Here is a 21,388-nt window from a genome sequence, read left to right as displayed (position 1 = left end):
AATTGATATAAATTGATTTCAATTGGTCTACTCTGAATATGCCTTACCTGGCTATCACCCTCTCTTATAAATTGTAACACAACTAAACAGCAAAACCGAGTTTCAGATATCTCAGTGGATTATATGATCCTCCTGGAAGCAAATTTTGTTGACACCTTTTTCCAAATGTATATAAATAAATAAAGTTTTTTAAATAGATTAGTGACAGCTAACTGAATAAACAAGATAAATTATTTAACACAATTCCATTGGCAATGACAAAGAAACTGCTTTTGTTTTCCTTTCACCACTGCAAACACCCTTGTGAGTTATAACATCAATTATTCAATTAATGTAGTGTAAGTCAGGGTTAATTAAGATAACTTCGCTAAATCTGAGCTGCTAGTTCATTCAAATCCTGCAAGCAAGCCCAGCAAGGCTTCTGATTTAAGCTATCAAGTTGCTGAGGCTTAGCAAAGTTTTTCAACCTCCTATCTTCTCCCATGCCAGAAAGCTAAACAACAAATCCACAGATGAAAACTTATGAACAAAGTAGAAAAATATTTCTGACTACATCTTGGATATTGTGACACTACATAAAAGAAAACATTTTTGCAAGTGTATAGGATCAGATTTGATTCAAATATTAAAACATAGTCTAGTTCTATGACTAGATGGGATAGTGGGGTTTAAAGAGTGCAATCTTTTCCCCTTTGAACTGTCAAAGATTTAAATGAGGAATTATAGGCTGGACCTCCTTTTTCCACAACTTGTGGAACCACATTCTTTCCTCTGAAAATTCAGCAAAGACCTATTGGAAAGTGAATGCAAGAGAATGGAGGCTAATTGAATCTTTCCCCAAATGTAGTACAAAATGTCCACAAACCACTGAGGTATTTTAAGACTCGCACTTCTTAATCTTCTCTTCTGTAGGCAAAACATACCCAGCTTTTTCAACTCTTCTACAAGGCATTTTTTTTCCATGGGTTACCAGACCACTCTTTTGGACATGCTCTGGTTTATCCAGATTCTTCCAAAAATGTGGCACCCAGAACTTGATAAAGTATTTCATATGTATGCAAAAAAAGGGGGGGGCCTGTTACTTCCTGTAATTTAGACATTGTGTATCTGTTGATACAGACAAAGAATGCAATAGCTTTTCTAACAGCTGCACTACACCACTGGCTCATGTTCAGCTTGTATTCCACTGAGTCACCTAGATTGTGTGCACTGCTGCAAGCTCAGTGTCCTTCATACTATAGTAGTGCTTTTCATTTATTTGTACCTAAATGCAAGATATGGCGTTCATCTCCAGAGTGTTTCATCTTCCTGGTTTCAGTTCAGAGTTCCAGACTATCATTTTGAGTATTGATTTTGTCTTCTATGGTGTCTGTCAGAACTGGACTGAGGGCAACAGTGTGAGGTGAGCCAGGAGCCAGGAATCATGAGACAAGCTAGAAGTCAGAATCAACAAGCAAGGAAGGACTCAGTGGCTCCAATACAGCAGTACATGTGCACAACAGTAAACTGCTGTCGATATGTGACCTCTAGCTAGAGCATCACTGAGAACTGTGCTGGTCATCTTTACAGGGGATCCAGGATGAATGATTTTTTCTCTCCCCTTCTTGTGTTATTGCTATGATCTCATCACATAGTAGCCATCACTGCATGCTTTTTAGGTTCAAATATCAAATGCACAGAAATCCTCAACGAGCTACGGATATGCATATGAAAGCTTGCTTTCAAATATATATGCCCCTAGATGGGCCGGCCAATTATATTTTGGAATCATTGTTAGGTGATGATTCAAAATATACTGCATGAATGCAAGGACACATATAATGCCTGTTTTACACACAGTCAAAAATACAAATGCTAGAAATGGCAGGATAAGTTAAATAGCACTGCCCTGAGATTCATTACTGGGATAAAAAAAAAGTGCAGCTATCTTCAACATGGTATGTTCTGAGGGCAGTTCCCATCAACTGTAGCTAGGGATGTTGGATAATTCCAAAGGAAACAGAAACAAGAGTGGAAATTGCCAGTGTTTGTTGATTTTTATTTTTCACTTCTGGAACAAATACTATCGGTATTCACTGCTGGCGCTTTCAGTCCACAAAACAATACATAAATGATGACCCCCCCACCCCCATTTGTATTGCAGTGCACTAGAGTCAGGTAGCATGATTAACTGTAATTAAGCACATAAAATTCCACCACAGCAGACAGCAAGATGTATAACAGCTTTTGTCAGAAGCTGAATTGCAGTGGAATGGAAAAAAATGATGCATGTGCTGAACATAAAGGAAGTAAAACAAACATTGCTTTCTTATATTCCCAGCCCCAGCCTGCATGGCCAATGATCACGAATGATGGAATGATCAGGAATAACATCTGAAAGCCAACAGGTTGGGGAAGGCTAAATTGGAGCAAAGCAAAAGTTCAATAATGCCTTATATTTTAATGTTACAGCTTCCAATTTAACCTTTCATTTGATAATCCCTTCATTGCCTGATCTATGAGACTGCCAGCCAATGAAGACAGTATCACATTAAAGGGTAAAAATGGAACATGGAACATCAAAATGTAACTCATTGGCTAACTTACTGCATATGACCTGCACCTGTTATCTCACTATGAGCAGGATAATTAAAGCAAATCTGGACTTCTTTGGTTTAATCTGTGACTGATCCCATAATATTGTTATGAGTTTAGCTGCCTTGATCACCGTCGATCTGAGTACTGACAAAAGAACATTAATATTTCTTAATGACTATCTATGGTAGTCTTAAAACAGTTTGCGAGAAATAATTAACTTTGGAGTTTGAAACGGAGACAGAGGCAGAAGCTGAGAGAAAGCTAAAAGCTTCTAGCTGGAATTAGCTGGAACAAAGGATGCAACATTGGGGGTGGCCACACAAGTTGCTCTCTGAAAATCTGCTGGCTTTTAGAGCTCTGCTTGATTCTAAATCTCAATTGTCTTTATTTGTACGTCATATATTGCATAAAGCAAATATTACAAGGATACTGTAAGTCTCCCATTTTTTTGTCAACCCAAGGAAATGAAACCCAGGAGTCCTGGAAGAACTGCCTGGAAGAAGGAAGAGTGTTAACAAAGTAGACTTTCTAAGCTTGGATCTGCCAAGTTTTGCCTGAATATAGGTTTGAGCAGGCTGCATCTCCAGCTAGCCATGCATAATGGCTTCTTTGTCTAACTGTCACATGAGCAGCGTTGTGTTACTATGATTGTTACTCCAGGCTTAAAATGGAAAGCATGCTTTCCAACAGACCACCTACTTCTGTGTTTCATAATTAATACTGTTGTACTCCTTTCATAGTTAATCAGTTTAGGAGATTAATGCAGCTCTGGAGAACTGTGATAAAAACGGTTCTGATAATTCAGGGAGTTTCTAACATGATTATAATGACTCAAAATAAAAAGGCTTGTGTTTTTGTACCTGAGACCCAAAATTTCAAGTGTTAAGGAAGCAACATGCTGTGTACAAGCATTATACAATCGAGTGGAAGAAACAAGAATTTCAGAACTACAGCTGACTTCTTCACCCTTTGATTATGTATTACGATTCAGGTGGTCTTAAACGCTTATGGTATCTCAACTTTCCAAAAATATACGTGTCTGTTACTAGCAGGGTCATCTTTAGCAGATGCAGCGCTGGGGTGCAAATATCTGCCCAGCACCCCCAAATTAACATAGACAGTGGGGGGGGGGGGCGAAGCTGTGCACTGCCAGACATGGAGGGGGTGCAACTCTCCCCCATGCTGCTGCAGGAGAGCAATCCCCACAGAGGCTTGGGAAGGAAGCTGCATGCCTGCCAGCCATACAGTTGGCGGGGCGCAGGTGGGCATGCAGGGAAAGGGAAACATCCCCCACTCACTGCGGGGGCCCTGAGAGGCCGGCACCCTGGCGCAACGCACCACTAAGCCCTATGGGAAAGTCGGTTCTGGTTACTAGGAATATTAAGCACAAAGGAAAGGATATAGCTAAGATGTCTGTTTTACATGCAGATAGTTCCAAATTCAAACATTAATATCTCCAGGTAGGTCTGGGAGAGTTCCCTGTGTGAATCCTGGAAAGCTATTGCCAGTCAGTGTAGAAAATACTGTGCTAGCTGGAAGCATTGGTCTGACTCAGTGTAAGGAAGCTTCCTATATTTCTACAGGACTAAGCTTCCTATGTATCTACAGGACTGACCACTGTTCTTCAAGTAGCAGATTGTAACCCAGCCTAAGGAAGTTGTAGCACTGGTATAAATAGGTTGATACCAGATGTCAAGGAAGGAAGGCCACCTGCACTTTTAACAGGCAAACTGAAAGGGGTGTTTAAAAGGTGCAGTGTGGGCATGTGGTGCTCAAAACAGTTTCTCCAGTTTGTAAAGTGCCTACTGCCCCAGAAATGTTGCTGACCCCCGTCTGAAAGTCAGAAACACTGACTTGAAAGTTTAAAAATTGAAAAGCAGGTTTTAAGTTCCAGAGTTTAGTTAAAAGTAGCTCCTAAGTTTGAAAAAGTTAAATATTAATAGTGTATACGTTTGTATACATACAGATTTATATCCGTTAAAAAAACAACAACCATGTAACACTGTGAAAAAGAGGCTCAATACAGCACAAGTGGGTTTTGCTTCTTGAGAGGTACCAGGAAATAATTAAAGGTTACACCCACTTTCTCTGGCTGGAGATCACTGACTGAGCAAGCTCTGTAAAATGTCCATTTAAGAAATGCTTAAACTGATTTATGAAGTAGACGCTGTCTGATGCTGTAGGCCAGGTGTTGTTAACATAGTCCCTACCGCCCAGTAGTGGGCGTTTCAGGATTCTAGGTGGGCGGTAGAGGGTTCTACGGCACAAGCTGAATCCTCCTTCCATCGAGCACTGGTGGGAAGTAAGGAAAGTTTACCATGAAGAAAGATGCATTAGTGGGCGGTAGGTATAAAAAGGTTGACCACCCCTGCAGTAGGCAATCATATCCTTTTGAAACAAGAATGGTCCAAATTACTCCAAAAAGGTTGAGAGGGTCTTAGTTTTGCTTGAAAAGCTAAAATAACATTTTCTCAAGGAGAGAGAGAACAAGTAGCTCCAAAACAAAAACAAACAAAAAAATAGAATATCATAGAGTTAGAAGACACCATGAGGGTCATCTAGCCCAACCCTCTGCAATGCAGGAATCTTTTGCCCAACATGGGGCTCAAACCCATGACCCTGAGATTAAGAGTCTCCTGCTCTACTGACTGAATTACCCCAGCTTGATTTCTGCAAGGAAATCAAGAGAGTCTGCTGTGTAACAGCAACTCTCAATTCATATAAAATCAAACAAATAATAAATATTACAAACTGACTTTTCACAGCCTTATGGCTTTATGTGACACCATATAGAAACAACTGCAAAGAAGCTCACCCAGACAACCTACAGACTTCAACAAAATGCCTTACATACTACACAGTTTGCCAAAGAAAAGCTTATATTCTGCCTTTCAGATAAGGGGACTTACAAACAATTCATGTTTCAATGATATAAGAAAAGCCGAAGGAGTTAAATGATGAAGTGGTAAAACCACTGGAATAAGGCTAATTGTCAGCCACTAATAGTGCATCACATTATTAAACAGGAACAATAGCTAAGGCAGGTACTTAAACTGCATTCCACCATTAGAAAACCTGAACATTGTAAATGTTAATAAGATGCAGACTATTGTGTAAAATATGAGCAAGAGAGGACATGACAGAGGTTTACAAAATTAAGCATGAAGTGAATAAAATGGATAGAGGTTTTCCTTTCTCTCCCCTAACCTGAGAATGTGGGGTCACCCCATGCTATTTACAACAGCTGTTGCTCAACAAAAAAAGGACCCTGATCCAACTGTTGAACTATAGAAACAGGCACAGAAAATTGTAATGAGCTACGATTGTTGTTTTTGCTCTGTGTTCTACAGTACTACCATTTCCACCCTACAAAGAAGAGTATCCATGTTCTCTCTTTTATTTACTGTGTTGAAGCAAATAACACCAAAATTAGTTCCTGTCACATGATGTAGAAGCTTCTTTGGTGGGAACAAGCTTGAGACAAATTAGTCATATTATACAGAACCGGGAATAACTAGCAGCTGCTCATTTTGGATGTGATGCGCAAATACAGACGTAAACCACTATGCTCAAGATGAAATTAAAAGCCAAACTTGCCAGTTTTACAAAATTATCCAATAATGAAATATTGTTAGCCAAATTGTTTTAATACAGGTCATAATTTTATAAAAGTATACAAAGTAATACTATTTAGGATGTAATAAAAACATGGAATCAACTATTAATTTCCACTGGCAATCTAGAACACATGCTGAAGAGTACAGATTGTTATAATCTGCACCATGAGAAAATATGGTCCATGGTATGTTGCATACTCAGATAAAAAGGTTTACAGCATAGCCAATCAACTGACATTCCTAACTTGAGCCTGAAAGATGTAAACAAATTATTCAGCAGCATAAGAGAACATATATGCTGGCGACTCAGTTTACTATTTTCCTAAATCCAGTTACAGCAGTTGCATCCCATAGTGCATGCACATCAGGAAGATCAGACATAGCTAATTAAGTGTGCTCTTTTCCTGAATTGTGTTACTGGGCATTCAGGGGTATTTACAAGGAAAAATGAAGAGTGAAGCCAGCTTTCAGTTTCAGTCTTGCATTAAATATAGAGCTCAGTCAATGGACACATTTCTTTTAAACAAAACAAAGTGGCTTATCCAGTGCGAACGCAGAGCACTTTCACTTCTCCAGACTTGTCATTAACCATCCCAAGTTGCTGAACAATAACAGTTTTCCCTCAAGGCACTACTCTAGCCTTGTATCCAATCTAGCTGACCTTGCTGAACACAGCTAAGAATTTTGATAAAACCAGACTGAGTTTGCATATTATGTGAGCTGAAATGCTCGTAGAAAATTACCTGAAATCCTGTGTCCCACTAAACTTAACTAGATTTATTTGCACTCAACCAGTGTTTATTTTATTTTTTAATACTTCTATACAACTGTTTCTCAAAAAAAACACACAACAAAAATCAACCATAAAATAATGAAATACATGAGCCCAGTCAACAATTAAACAGAAGTGATGACATAACAAAACATTGATAGTCGTATCTTGGAAGTCAAACAGAATCCGTTCGACTTCCAAAATGTTCAGAAATCAAAGCACGACTTCTAGTTGTCTGCAGGAAGCTCCTGCAGACAATCGGAAGCCGTGGAAGCCACTTCCGGGTTTCGATCATTCAGGAGCCAATTTATTCGGGAGCCAAGGCGTTCGGGATCCAAGGTACGACTGTACTAAGTTAATGGGGCATAGCAGCGTTCATCAACAATTCTCAGCTGCTACCTAAAAAAGCAAGGGTTTCGCACGCATCTTCATAAAGAGCATGGTGGAAGCTGTATGGACTCTTCCAGAAGAAAACACAGCGCATAAGCGCTGTTACAAAAAAGGTCCTGCTCCTGATGGAGCCAAATGTAAGCTTCCCCATGAGTGTCACCAGAATATAGGGTGCTATCGACCTAAGTAATACACAGAGTGGATCTATGAAACTTAATACAGTATACTTGCTCATTGATTTCAGTGGGTCATATGCAACTAAATCACTGAACAAGTGGAAACCAGCACAATGATGCCCACTCTCACAATGGGACTCTTCTCCCTGCACCCTCCACAAATCTACTCATAAAGGAGGCGGGAGAGGTTGTTCCATCAGCTGGTGGAGCAATTTCCTTAGTTTTATGATGAATACAACCCAGTAAGTCTATTCCAGGGTGGGGAACTTTTTTCAGACCAAAGACCACATCATCATCTGAACAACTTTCCCAAAGCCAACTTCCCCAAATAAATCTTAAGTTTAGTGGGACACAGGATTTCAGATCATTTTCTACAAGCATTTCAGCTCACATAATATGCAAACTCAGTCTGGTTTTATCAAAATTGCTAAGTTTCTTAGCTATGCTCAGCAAGGTCGGCTAGACTGGATACAAGGCTAGAGTAGTGCCTTGGCCCTTGAGGGAAAACTGTTATTGTTTTGCTAGAGGCAAAAAAGGGCAAAACAACACATGTAAACTTTTTTTTTATTATATTTGTTTACACCCCGGCAAAAAACACCAAAAGTATAGAAAACAAACAAACATTAAAACACAATTAAACAGTGATAGAATTTAAATTATATGCACATATAAAATCTGTTTAAAACGTACAGATCATTACAATAAAAACTGTGTGGGATCCTCCCTTTAATGAAAAGCAGTCCAATTCCAAAAAGCCTGTTGGAACAAGAAATTCTTCACCTACCTGTGGAAGGACAGCTAGGAGGGAGTCTGTCTAGCTTCCCTACAGAGAGAGTGCCAAAGTCTGGGAGCAGTCACTGATAAAGCCTTTGTAAAGCAGGCTGCTCTCATAGCTCTCGCTATCCTCTATCCAGCCAACCAAGGACACATTCCACTCTATCAAGCAATGAAGTCTAGATGTGACCAAGGGAAAAGAAAGAAAAAATTCCTTCCAGTAGCACCTTAGAGACCAACTAAGTTTGTTATTGGTATGAGCTTTTGTGTACTGGAAGGAATTTTTGTATTTTGTTTCGACTACGGCAGACCAACATGGCTACCTACCTGTAACCAGGGGGAAAGGGTGCGGCTGAGGAGGAAGCATGGCTTGGAGAGAGTCCTGGGGGCCAGACAGAGAGGCCTAGAGTTTGTGATGACTGGAACTGATGGGAGTTGCAGTCAAAACATCTGGAGGGCACCTAGTTGGTGAAGGCAGTTGTAAATGAATGTCCTATCTGAAAGCCACCAGGCAGGATAGGATAGCTCATAAAACCCTTATTCCAACAGAGCACAATGCTATATCAGTGGAAAGATGCATGCCACTGGACAGAGGAGAAGCAATGACTGGCTTGAACCTTGCACTGTCAGGAGTCTGCTAGGGCACTGGTCTTTAACTAGTGGGTCAGGGCTCACTAGTTGGTCACAGCTTCATCCAAGTTGGATCGCAACAGGAGCACTGCCACCATGTAAATATATAGAAGGTTAAGAAATGGGTCACCAAATGAGTGTTTGGGTTGAAAGTGGGACCTGGCTCTGAAAAGGTTTAAGACTATTGTGCTAGTGCAAAGAGAAGAAGAGGGATGAAGGGACATGGCAGGGGAATTGATCGGGATCCTATTCTCAGTCAGAAGTAGTCCTAGCCCAAATTATGCAAATGTCATATGCCAACAACAAAAATGGCATCTATTAAAATGCTCCCATCAAAATCAATGGAGAGCCCAACATAACAGCCCAAAGCCAGCCATAATGGAGGCTTTCAATGAATAAAAATGTTGGCACCTGTTTGTCTCTTTGATACTCTCAAACTCACTCCTATGAAGGCATTCTCCTCCTTGTGATCAGGGAGAGAGCAAGAACACATTAGCCACCCTATGCATCATAACCCCAATGCCAGCACTCTCCACATGTTGCAGGTGCATAATTGAGAGATCTAAATCATGCCAGAAGCCTCAGCGAGCACAGCAGGCACCTCACTGCAGGCATTTGCCCTCCAATGCATAGAGGGTGGTGGGGCACCTGGGTAGCTAGCATACTCTGCTCTCTCCTCACACAATTCTAATTCTGTGAAACATCTGCACAGGTCTTCGCTTAACAACCAACCTTGTTCAATAAAAGTTCAGACTGCTGTGCCTCTTTTATCCTCAATAATTATCAGTTGGCGAGCACCCTCCCCACCCTCTGGAATCCTTCCTATTCTTCATAGGACACAGATGCTTGAGGCTGGAGAAGAGCTCCACCATCACACCCTACCAGGGCTAATGTCTCTGCATCTCCTACCAAAGCACTTGCAAGAGGGAGGCCAGGTCTTCTTGGCTCCCATCATCACCATCCATTGGTTTCCAAAGGGGGGGGTGATGACATGATGAAGGTATGTGTGATGCAGAGAAAGTGGGTAGAGAGATATTTTACTCTCTTTCTCCTAACACTACAACCCGGGGTCATCCAATGAAGCTGAATATTAGAAGATTCGGAACAAACAATAGAAGGCAGTTCTTCACATACTATATCATTAAACTGTGGAATTCACTGCCACAGGATGAAATGATAGCCACCAACTTGGAAAGTTTTATTAAAAGCAGGCTGGGAAAATTTGTGGATTGATAAAAAGTCTACCATTCACTCTTTCATTCATACATACCCCACCCTTTTCCCTAATGGGACTCAGTGGCAACTAATTATGGTGGCTGTGTTCTGTTTGGCCACTTTGAGAACAAGATAGTGGATGAAATGGGCTTCTGGTCTTCAGAGAGGAAGACTGAAACAGACAGTATGACACCTCTCCCTGATCCTTTTCCCCTGACCCAGATCTACCACTGAACAAAAGGAGCACATTTTCAGTCTTTTAGAAGTACTGTGTGCAGCCATCCATCAGGATGCCCAGGCCTCATGCCTCAGGCAGCGAAAGGGGCACAAAAGAAGCTTGTTGGTGTTGCAGGCTTGTAGTAGGACAGAGAAATGAACTTAGCTTTCTCACTACAGCTGCCCCCTCCGCCGCATTTGTCCCCAGCAAGTGTCTGAGTAACAAGGAAATATCTATTCCCTGCTGCAAATCCTCCATGTCAATAGATCTTGACTATGAAACATGTTTTTTCTGTTATTCATCAATCTTCAGGAGACAACAACCCCACCCACCCTCAAAAAACAGCCTAGAATGGAGAAACATTACAGTTTTCTTGCTTGATGTGCAAGAGTTCCAATACAGCAGTCCCATGAGGGGAAAGGCACTGACATTTTCCCACCCTGACTTCTAGGAAAGCAAGACACATCCTGCTCTGTGTTCTATGCAGTCCACTGGCTTATGTGATTGATTATGCATCAATTATAAATGGCCATGGAAACAGTGGAAGCATTCCATTAATTCCTGATTTTGTATATAATTACATGTACTCATAGTTTTTAAGCACTAACTCTACACCATACCACATATACAAAGGTTAATACTGCCAGTGGAGTGGTGCTTGGGGCAATTAAAACCTTCTGACTTTGTAACACACCGTTATTAGAATGAAGCCTGCAACAAAATGCTGCAGTATGGAGTGTTCTGTTCAGGGTTCAAAGCAGCCAAGCATGTACTTTTTCAAGAATACTCCATTAACTCTCCCAGACTTTCTGCACTTGCCCCTTGCAGTCAATTAGCAGGCCTTGCTCACTGAGCATACACAGTCCTCAATGGGCAGTTTGGGGTGGTTTCCCCACTGCCATCACAGTGGGCTTTCCCTATATTTGTTGTACTTCTGCAAAGTCTGGGGTTCCCACAAGACTGCTGATATTTCCCTCCTTTGTGTGGATGGTGGCACTTTGGTTTACATAAGGATCAACACTGGAAAATCAGCTGCTCACTATTAGAGTAAATAATAGAGTTGTAATTCTCAATGCACCATAGATGGCATTGAGAACTCAGATAGCTTTTGTAGTGTTTGATCAAGTCTACATTTCTTGTAAAATCAAATAAACTACACCAGTGGGTTGTTAGCATCTATGCAAAATAGTGGCATAATTACAATAAGACAACCAGTTTAAAGTAAGCTAGCTCCAGGAAAAATATTTTCAAATACAACCAAACCCAGATAAAATCAATCAAAACCCAGCAGCAGCATTTACAGTAACACCTTTCAGTTAAAAGACAGATACATTTTGATGCAGGGAACCAGTCTACAACATACATAGACAGTTTAATTTAAAAAATAGAGAGGGGTTCTGGGGCTTAAAGTAGTTAGATATCCCTGTTTTCCATCCTGGAACTTAATCAGGTCAGGAAAAGGTATTCTGCACTTGTTCTGAGCATTCTTCTTTTTAATTATTTCACAAGCATTGCCAACAAAGTTTGGAACGAAACCAAAGCTTCCACAAATTAAAGTATTCCTTTTAGGCCATTCTCAGCAAGAAATATATGGATCACATGAAACGAAAACAAACAAAGTTTTACAGCTACGGTCAAAAGTTTTCTCTCTCCAGCTCTAGAGCAAAGCAGCAGCTGTATAGGATGTTGAGCTAGCCAGGCATTTAAAACCCAGTGCTGAACTATCAGCAAAACAACCCAGACCGACAGCCCACCCCTCAAGAAACACAAAGTGCATGCTGAGTAGAAGACATTCCTGCACGAACTTAGGAAGGTAGGGGTGAGGAGATGGGGACAAGGAGTTTTCTTTCTCAAAACAAGCCTTTTGTTAGAAGGAGCTCATTTAAATAGAGGAAAAAGTCACAATGGATACGGGAGAAAGTGGAACAACAAAGACAAATAGGCAAAGTGCACCCAGTACACCGACAGCAGTAGAAAGTGTGCCGCCTTGGAAACGTAGGGAATTAGCTTTTATAGGCAAAAGTATTATTTATCAGATTTACTTGAAGAGATAAGTAGGCTGCTGTGCTCCATTTGTTTACCAAAAAAAAGTTCATTTCACAAGACTACTTTGCCCACAATGATGTTCCTACAGGGGTGTCCCATCTAGTGTGAAAGTTGTGTGTGCCAACGGCATACATGTCTCTTTCGACAGTTGACTAGGCGGGGCTCACATGACCTCCTCCATGTATCCAAACATGTGGAGAGGGTCCTGGGACCAGCAGGCAAGCTTCACTTCCCGTCGCCACTATGCACCGCAGTCGCATTCCTCAGTGTCCAAAACACATCAGGAGGAGTTCTATTTGCACACTAAGTTCTGAGCACAGAGTCCCTCCAAGCAAGGAGAGACCTTTATCGCACCGCAGCCCCTTCTCCCGTGGAGCAGCTCCACAGGTGCACAACAAAATAACCCCTTCCAAAAGAGTTTGGACACATGGACATCAAGGGGCGAGGCCTGTCCATGTGGCCCTGCAACCCCTACCACACCTTGAACACCACGGTGGACCCCACAACTATTATTCAGAATGGAGCAAGAGAGGCGGGGAGAGGGACATTGGCACCGTCAAGATTTATTAAAGGGGGGCAAGACACCCACCTGTCACCATCCTCTGTCTGGCACTGCCTGGGGGATCCAGCATGAAACGGCTCAGCAACAATTTTATTATTATTACTATTATTTTACTGCGCTTACAATTATTACATTTATTACTTTGTCAGAGAACTTTAAATACAAACACCAGAACATTACACCCAAATTTTCAGCAGAGGAACATGCATGCACAATTTCTCAGAGTCTTTGGGGAGAGCCAGTGCAGTATATTGGCTAGAAGAGGGTTGGACTGTGACCTAGGAGATCTGGGTTCAAATCCCAACTCAGCCATGAAGCAACAGTTTTAAATTACTTCCTTTCCACCCCAAGCGTTTAGAAAAAACACCTGTCAAAGCCCTTCTACAATTTCTACTTTCAGTTAGGCGTTTTTATTTATTTCCTTGGGGGGGGGGTTGGGGGGGAGGAAGTTGCTCCCTGCTCCCTCCCCCCACCATGCGGGGTGTGAGGCACCGAATTTTGACACCCAAATTTGTAATGAGATTTGCATCCATGGTTATGGGGGGGGGGGGGAGGTTGCCCCGAATTTTGACACCCCGATGTCCGCCCCTGCGCAGAGCAGCGCTACCTCCCCTACCGCGTTTCTCCCGACGGGTCCAAACGAGTCTCATTCAGACAACCAACCGCCAGGGGAGGCCGGCATAGTTTTAGCCCGAACCTTAGCCCCCCACCCCAATTCCGCCCCGTCGCCTGACCTTCAACGGACAGCTCCCGTGCGCGTGAACGGCCGCAGCACTCCCAACATCCCCCCCCCACCCGATCGTCTGAACGGAGCCCCGGACCGACGCGTGGACCGACACACACGCGCCGTCTTCAAGTTACGCACGCAATACCTGTGTACGCCCCGTCGCCTGACCTCCAACGGGCAGCTCCCGTGCGCATGAACGGCGGCAGCAGCAGCCCCACCCGATCGTCTGAACAGAGCCCCGGGCCGATGCGTGTTTGTGGCGTCCACGCGTGGGTCCGCGGCTCTGTTCAGACGATCGGGTGGTGGTGGGGCCTCAAAGTTCCGCACGCGATACCCGTGTGCGGGATGGGGTTGAGGATTCCCCCTTTCTTTGGGGTCTTCTCCCAACCCGCGCCCGCGATTCCCCCTCCGGACAGGCGCGAAGCGAGCGGCGGAGGCACCTGCGCTTTTCCCGCCTTCGCCAGTCCCTCACCTGCTGTAAGCGGAGCTGCCGGCGCGCCGGGCGGACTCGTCTCCTCAGGCGAAGCGACTTCTTTCCTTTCCCCAAAAAAGCCCAGCTCCCCTACAGGCCGTTCGCCAGAGGCGCCATGGCGCTTCCTCCCGAGCCCGGTCCGAGCGACGACAACTCCCGGTCCGGAGCCTCAACTTTGCCCGGCTTGAGGTGAAGCGACTCTTGAGGCGGCTGCGATAACCGACGGGGCGCCGGAGGGGACAAACGAGCCAAGCCGGCGCCTCCGGGGGGGGAACTCGCGCCTCTCCCGGCTCCTCCCTGGCCGAGGCTGAGCGCAGGTGGCCCGCGGCGGAGGCTGCCCCAAAGCCAACTTGAGGCGGAGGCGGCCGAGGAAGTTCCGTCCCGGGCGCGGCAGTGAGAAGCGCGGGGACGACCAATGCCAATGTCGCCGCCGCCGCGCTTAGCTTAGCCTAAGGAACAGGTGTCGCCGCCTGAGGTCGTGAGGCGAAGGCGAAATCTCTCGGCCCGCCCCGTCGCGGCGGAGCCTGTTAGCACGCGCGGCCAACTTTGCGCATGCGCGGGGCGGGAGTGGGGGAGACGCCCTTTTGCCTCAAGTTCCCTCAGGGCGATGGCGGGAAACTAAGAAGCCCCCCCCCCCTTTTTATTTTTTTTATTTATACTTGTCAAGTTTTTTATATATATATATATACTTGTCTTTTTTTCCAAAAAAACATTATTGGTTTTCACAACATTATAAACAAACAAACACATAAGACAAACAAACATAAATCATAGCCTTATTAAAAATTGAACTTATTAACATTGTTAAGTGACTTCCTCACTTCCCCTTGGTTGAATTTCATTGCATATCCTTTTAACAGGTTTCCAAATCACAGTTCTTATAAAATTTAACTTAAACATTAACATCCTTAAATCTTCACATTATTGTGAAATTAAACATATTAATTCATCCCTTAACATAAATAAAATCGTAAGCCAATTAAGTATCTGCAAGCTGTTTTCAGTTAGTTTAACTTAGCATATTTAACTAAGTAATCATTAAATTTAATCCACTCTTCCTGATATACTTTATACTTGTCAAGTTTTTTGTTGTTGTTGTTTTTTGTTTATACTTGTTAAGTTTATAAATTTCACTCATTTATCATTCATGGGGTCTCTGCCATGGGAGCATATTCACCCAGTGCTTTTCAAACTGCACTGGCTCCCGGTGGAGTACAGGGTCAGATTTAAGGTGCTGCTTTTGACCTTTAAAGCCCTTCACGGCCTAGGACCCTCGTACCTACGGGACCGCCTCTCCCGGTATGCCCCATGGAGAGCCTCAAGGTCCATAAATAACAACACCCTAGTGGTCCCAGGCCCTAAGGAAGTTAGATTGGCTTCAACCAGAGCCAGGGCCTTTTCAACTCTGGCTCCGGCATGGTGGAACGTTCTGCCTCATGAGACCAGGGCCCTGCAGGATCTGATTTCTTTCCGCAGGGCCTGTAAGACAGAGTTGTTCCGCCTGGCCTTTGGCTTGGGGCCAATTTGATTCCCTTCCCTCTCTTTCTTTTTTCCTTTCCTTCTCCTCCTGCGATGAGGCTATATTTTAATATTTTGATGTTTCAATATTTTAATGTTGTATTTTAATTTTGTTTTTAAGTTGTAATCATTCAACTTGTTTTTACTATTGCTTGTAAGCCGCTCTGAGCCCGGCCTTGGCTGGGGAGGGCGGGGTATAAATAAAAATTATTATTATTATTATACAATCATATTGACACTTCAATGGGAGCTCACCCCATTGGGGATTCGAACCACCAACCTTCTGATCGGCAAGCTCAAGAGACTCAGTGGTTTAGACCACAGACTAACCATGGGCAGTACTGTGTCACTCCCAAACTTGGATAAACAGGGGTAAGATCATATCCCAGACAGCAGCACATGTAGACAACAGGGCTCTGGGCACACACAAAAATAGTTCAAATGTTTCTATGCCTCCTTTGAGAGGAAGCTCTTTTAAGGCAGCTTACCATAAAATACAGGAATACCATTCAGTAAAAATGCTCATAAAGTGGGAGACCAGCAACTGATGAAATAGGCAGCCCACCCAAAATTGCTAAAATACTGTCAAAACTAACAGCGAAAGCAGACTACTAATAAAACTCTCTTGCAATGGAAATTCAGCAACAAGAGGTGAATTTTCTTGCAAGAACACACAAAGTCAGCCCCACAAGGGAAGAAGCACATCTTAGAGAAACACTGGAAGCAGCACATCCTAGACATACATGAGAATCAGTAGCACATAATAATCAGCAACATGGCACAGACAAACATGGGCAACAGATCTGAATGTTGTTAGCAAGATGTCATAGGCAAAAGAGGGCAAATGGGTATCACAAGAAAACTTGGGTAGATCTTTTGATTGGAAAACATGGACAGCAGTACATCTTGGGCAAACATTACACAAAAGCAAACATGGGCTTTCATACGTTTCCGAGCACAGTTCAAAGTGTTGGTGTTGACCTTTAAAGCCCTAAACAGCCTCGGTCCAGTATAACTGAAGGAGCGTCTCCAGCCCCATCGTTCTGCCCGGACGCTGAAGTCCAGCACCGAGGGCCTTCTGGCGGTTCCCTCATTGCGAGAAGCAAAGCTACAGGGAACCAGGCAGAGGGCCTTCTCGGTAGTGGCGCCCGCCCTGTGGAACGCCCTCCCATCAGATGTCAAAGAGATAAACAACTACCTGACATTCAGAAGACATCTTAAGGCAGCCCTGTTCAGGGAAGTTTTTAATGTGTGACATCTTAATGTATTTTTGGTCTTTGTGGAAGCCGCCCGGAGTGGCTGGGGAAACCCAGCCAGATGGGCGGGGTACAAATAATAAATTATTATTATTATTATTATTATTATTATTATTATTATTGCAGCACATCATGACTCAACAGAGGCTAATAATAATCATAATAAGGCATCAGAATGTCATAGGCAAAGATAGGCATTAGCACACCGCAAGAAAACATGGGCAGCAATGTGTGTCAGGCCAACATCAGGCCAACAGGAAGCACAACATCATGGCCATACACAGGCAAACAGAGGTAAGAGCACACCATGAGTAAATGACTATACTGCCAGGCAGCAGCTTGTTGCTTACAACCAGGCGCATGAGCAAACATGCAGCAGCACATCATGGCAATGCCACATAATGGAAAAGACAGGAAGACCACTTAACAAACTAATATGAGCAGCTGTAGGACACGAACAAACACCAGCAGCAGCAAAAATGATGGACAAGGACAGGCAGAAGTAGGCTCTGAAAATATGAGCACAATGCACACCAAAAGCAGCACACTGCAGCAAATTACAAACAAACGTACATAGAAGCAGCACATATTGTCTTCTTTTGGGAGTTGCCCAGAGTGGCTGAGTAAACCCAGCCAGATGGGCGGGGTATAAATAATAAATTATTATATTATTATTATTTCACAAACGCATCCAGATCACTCTGCGTCAGGGAAACACGCATGTGCATAGCTGAATAAGCTGCACTGAGCCTAATCACCAATTAAAATGGATACCATGAAACTTTAGGATAACACAACAGATTTACACTAAACCAGCAAAAAGAAGACTCACGTTCTTTTGTTTTAAATATAATTTACACCAGAGGTGAGGAACCTCATTACACCTTCCTCAAGTGCTTCTGCCAGTGTCCTTGAACTATGATAATGCCTCTTGCTTACCTGGTGGAGAATGGATGGATGTGAGAATGCAGAAACACCTGAGTTTTGCATGGCAGGAGTGGGCAAAATTAAAAAATCACTTCCATTGCTTCACTCACTTTTACCCCTTGCCCAGACCACTACTGGCATGTGGTCCTCAGAAAGCTGCCCATGAGGGAATGCAGCCCTTGGGATGGTTCTCCACAGATGGGCACACACACACACACACACACACACACCATTTTTGAACTGCTATAATTCAGTCATCCTTCATAAGAATTTTCTGTTTGGCCAGATTGCATCCATAAGATTTGGCACAGTAGATTTCATGCCAATGGGATACCATACTGAAATATAGGCTTGTTATACTTTGTTATTCTGATCAAAACTAGCTGCCTAACTAGACAGCCATTCCAACAGGCATTGCTCGAATTATGGGGGAAATCGAGGGAGCCCTTACATAAGTTTACACCAACGGACTCCCGGCCACCAATTTTAACCAAATTACATCTACAGAAGCTAGAAGGATTGTCAAAGGAGGTCAGGCAGCAGATTAAAGCACTGCTTACAACTAATACATTCAATATAAAACACCATTGTGTAGGGATGTCTTATACTTTATACTCTACCACCTAATTATTTCTGCATCATTTTGTTCCACTGCTGTTCTTTTCTGACTCTATTTTGTTGGCAATACAATGGGACTTGCTCCCAGGAAAGTATGCATAAATAAATTTCTCCTACCTGGGCAGTTATCTTTCCACAAGGGTCAACATTGATGCCGAAATCCAGCATCGCCTCAGCTCTGTGAGTGCAGCTTTCTCCCGATTGAAATGCAGAGTGTTTGAGGACCGGGACATTTGCAGGGAAACCAAAATGCTTGTTTACAAAGCTATTGAACTACCAACCTTACTGTATGCTTGTGAAACATGGACCACTTCTAAACGCCATCTCCAACTCCTCAAAAGATTCCATCAATGGTGTCTCCGGAAATTTTTACACATCACTTGGGAAGACAGGCAAACTAATGCCAGTGTACTGGAAGAAGCAAAGATCACCAGTGTCAAAGCAATGATTCTTCAACATCAACTTCGCTGGACTGGTCAAGTTGTTTGGATGCCTGATTATCATATTCCAAAGCAACTACTCTATTCTGAACTTAAAAATGGAAAGCGAAATGCTGGTGGTCAACAAAAGAGGTTCACAGACTCTCTCAAGGCAAATCTTTAAAAATATAGTATAAACACTGACAACTGGGAAACATTGGCCTGCAAGCGCTCCAGTTGGAGAACAGCGTTTACCAAACACTCAAACTCAGGACGAAAGGGAAAAACATGCTAAGAGGAAGGCATGCTTGGCAAACCCTCATCATGATCAACTCCTGCCTGGAAACCTATGTCCCCACTATGGGGACATGTGGATCCAAAATTGGCCTCCACAGTCACTTATTGATTCACTGTTAAGACCGTGTTCATGGAAGAGAATCTTACTCGGCTACGAGTGATCGCCAAAGAGAAGAAGAAGAGAAGAGCACAGGAATGTAGACGGAGCACAGTATTTACCCAATATTCACAGGGAATACACGCGGGCACATTCCACCTCTTTGGAACTTGTTTATCTGCACAGGAGAACTTCAGCCAACTTTCTGACTCACCCACAACCCTTCTACAAGGGCAAGACCACCATGGGCTGTTTCAGGGGACTGGCTTCTCTATATATCAGTAGCATCAATCTAGAGTATTCACATAATTAGAATGCAAACAGCTTTGCAAATGAGGACACTTTTTTTTTTTTTTTGCAAAAAATTAATCGAAAGCCAAATGGTAAAGTCATTACTATGAAAAATCAGCCAAAGAGAAATAACTGTGTTTTGTTAAACGCCTGTAGAAATGTATTTGAAAACAGGGCCATCTGCTGTCTGCAATAGTCTTCATCCAACTTTGCCATCCAGCTTTGCTTGCATGTCGAGGAATGAGTGCAATGCTTTTATTTATATAATGTAATACATGGCAAGCTTTCAAGTGAAGTCTTTAACCCAGTGAAATCCTACTTACTTTTTTAACGTTATGATGTTTCTCTGTAGAAAGGTAATTTAACACACACAACCAAAACCTATGTTTTCTACCTCCCTAAAACCCACCTAAGCTACCACAACCCCACCCCTAAATATCAGTCTAAAAATACACAAGGCTATGGGAAGCATTAAATAAAAAGATGGATGAAAATGTGTAAATATCAAAACAAAATATAAATCCTCTTCTCCTCTCGCACACGCCCATGGACACTCACTCTCACTGCTCCTACCACTCCTGACTCCTGGACTGGACACCTCTGGTTTGTGACCTTTAAGCCAGAATTGAAAAAGATGTCACAAAGGAGGGCAGGTCACTGTTACCTTGACAACCCACCTACCTGGACACTGCTCCTCAGTCTTCAAAGTTCTTCAGAACTTTGAGGCACCTGATTGTCTGAAACATCTTGTTGAAACATCTCTGTTCACATTCATATCTCCATTTCAGATTATCTTGATTTCTAAGATAACCACCCTAATCTCCTTTTAAATACAATATGAAATGTGTAATACACAGCATTAGGCAATCTGTTTCACAAGCAGGAGGTTCCAGGTACAATCCCTAACATCTCCAGGTAGGGACAGTGCTTTTTTATATTAAAAAAAAAATGTACTCTCATTTTGACTCAAGAAAATCACCATTTCATTGGGGGAAATAAATTCAGTAAATGGACGAAAGTACAAAGATTCACAAAATGTTTAGGGGTATGCGTACCCCTGTGCCCTCCCACCCCCCAGAAAAAGCACTGCTTTAACCTATGTAATAGAGAACACCATATCTGAACTTCATTTAAATTTGATCTGAGACATCCTACCAGTGGTTATACCAGTGGTTAGTTTTGTGCCTTATAACACATTTAAGGTTTAGTGCTAATAGCCATCTATCTATCCCACCATCAGGAGCAGCCCAGCACATTTCCCCTCTGGGCCCAAAACAGAAAATGATGCCCCCTGTTGCTGTCAAAGCCCCCACTGCCCAAGTTACCCACCAAAGCTACCCTCTGCTGCCCACCAAAGTATATTTTACTTATATGGTGTACTACTTTTCTATTTTTTTTTAACCTCAGCAAAATTAAACAATGCTGAATTTAGAGGTGAGAGATTATCTTAATTTTATTTTACAGTGGTACCTTGGTTCTCAAATGCCTTGGTGCTCAAACGCCTTGGTTCCCAAACTCTGAAAACCCGGAAGTAAGTACGACCAGAGGTAAGTACGAACATCCGGTGCAATTGTTGGCTATTGTTTCTGGGGCGCCTGCACCGATCAGAAGCTGCGCCTTGGTTTTCGAACATTTCGGAAGTCAAATGGACTTCTGGAATGGATTAACTTTGGCGCTTTTGTTTTTGCTATTTATTTTGCATATATGTTTTTGAGACTTTTTCATTTCGCCACTTCTTGACGGCTTCCCAGCGGCAGATCAAAGTGCTTGTATGGTAATGTATATAATGC

General features: G+C 42.9%; 1 protein-coding gene across 1 annotated transcript in view; it reads right to left on the bottom strand.

The window, feature by feature from the left end:
- MEGF10 (multiple EGF like domains 10) overlaps positions 1 to 20,169 on the bottom strand; it is a 124,412-nt gene extending 104,243 nt beyond the window's left edge. Inside the window, exon 1 of the mRNA XM_080972357.1 lies at positions 20,157 to 20,169. The gene's annotated coding sequence lies outside the window, so the exon portion shown is untranslated. The remainder of the gene's footprint in view (positions 1 to 20,156) is intronic.
- Between the last annotated feature and the right edge of the window lie 1,219 nt (positions 20,170 to 21,388).

Source organism: Podarcis pityusensis (assembly GCF_964106645.2).
Source record: "Podarcis pityusensis genome assembly, chromosome: 11".
NCBI classification, from domain to species: Eukaryota; Metazoa; Chordata; class Lepidosauria; order Squamata; family Lacertidae; genus Podarcis; species Podarcis pityusensis.
This window is presented reverse-complemented; position numbering and strand designations above follow the sequence as displayed.